Source organism: Sinocyclocheilus rhinocerous, unplaced genomic scaffold, assembly GCF_001515625.1.
Source record: "Sinocyclocheilus rhinocerous isolate Xijiao unplaced genomic scaffold, SAMN03320098_v1.1 scaffold927, whole genome shotgun sequence".
NCBI lineage: Eukaryota > Metazoa > Chordata > Actinopteri > Cypriniformes > Cyprinidae > Sinocyclocheilus > Sinocyclocheilus rhinocerous.
In genome coordinates this window covers 232,400-234,030 of record NW_015649229.1, presented here as the reverse complement: position 1 = coordinate 234,030, position 1,631 = coordinate 232,400, and the positions used below count along the sequence as shown (strand labels likewise).

At 37.8% G+C, this 1,631-nt stretch overlaps 1 pseudogene; it reads left to right on the top strand.

Annotated features, from left to right (window-relative positions):
• LOC107710411 (lactation elevated protein 1-like) overlaps window positions 1-1,620 on the top strand; it is a 10,413-nt pseudogene extending 8,793 nt beyond the window's left edge.
• The last annotated feature ends 11 nt before the right edge of the window (window positions 1,621-1,631 follow it).

The following is a 1,631-nucleotide window of genomic DNA, read 5'->3' as shown; positions in this document are numbered from 1 at the left end:
CACTTGCTAAAGCATGTGGGACCATAGCAGACTGCACTTTTGAAGAGCTGTGTGATCGAGTAAGTCTGTTTCCTATGCTGTTTCACCATCCTCCATTGAAATTAACTATATTAGTGAGTAATGTGTTGTTTTTACTGTTAGCCTGTAGGAGCCAGCGACTACCTGGAGATCTCTGCTGTGTTTGACACAGTTTTCATTCGAAACATTCCTTTGCTCACTTTGAACAAGAAGACGCAAGCCAGACGCTTCATAACTCTCATTGATGCACTATATGAACACAAGGTAAGTCATGGTGAAATTCTTGTGATTTCTGTTGGAAGGTCTTAAAGGAACCTCTCACAGTTCGGTGGAATATCTCCACAGGTTCGAGTCGTGCTGCAGGCCGAAGCTCTGTTAGATGATCTGTTTGTTCATGAACATCATGACCATCATGACACTCATGTTTTATTGGATGATCTGGGCATTTCAAGGGTAATTTACAAACTGTTTCCTATTCAAATTCTTTGAGAATTAAATAAGGAACCTTTTTTGTTGCAAGCTGAAATTTTGGGGTTGGTAAGATTTTTTTCAATGTTTTTGTAAAAAAAAAAATTGAAAGAAATTTCTATAGTAAATATTGTGCAATATTATTACAACTAAAAATAACTGTTTTCTATTCTTACTGACTCCAAACTTTTGATATAGTAGGGTATATGTATGTGTTGCTCAATAAGACTGGCCAAAATGAGAGTAATGAAATCATGATTGAGAATGTTCGGTTTCGTTATGGTTGGTGGGGTGTGCTTAATTGTCATGAAAATAAAATGCTCCATTAATACTGCAAAATAAAACCCCTTACTGGTCTTAAAAAAAAAATAAACTAGTTTGCCCAAAAATGAAAATTTGTTGAAATTTTACTCAAACTCAGGCCATCCGAGATGTAGAGGAGTTTGTTTCTTCATCAGAACAGATTTGGAGCAATGTAGCATTCCATCACTTACTCACCAATGGATCCTCTGCAGTGAATGGGTGCCGTCAGAATGAGAGTCTAATCAGCTGATAAAAACATCGCAATAATCCACAAGTAATCCACACCACTCCAGACCATCAATTAACATCTTAAGCCAAAAACAGCGTTTGTATGAAAAAAAAACAATTTTAACTTCATTTTTAACTTCAGTCTGTTGCCTCTGGCTAAAATACAAGTCCATAATGCATAATATTGCTTTCTCTATTGAAAGCAAACTCATCTGCATCTTGGATGACCTGAGGGTGAGTCCGTTTTTAGGTGAACTATCCTTTAAAAATCTTTTGATTTTTAAACTTGGTGTGTTGATGATCTCTTCACATTGATGGGCAGCAGTGATTTGATTTTCTCTTTTAATGCATCAGGATGCAGGCAGCTCGCTGGCAATCTTTACAGGAGAAGAGGAGGTGTTCGCCTTCCAGAGGACCGTATCTCGCCTTACTCTGAGCAAACAGAGGAGTACTGGGTTGCAGGAGATCGGAGCTCTAAGTAGCTTTTACCATTACTAACTCCATATACACAGCGGCCATCTCAACTAAAGACTCTAAAGAGTTCTGGGATCAACTCCATTTTGATTTGGTGAGGACTGTATTTTAATCAGAACTGTATGGAATAATGCTGCACT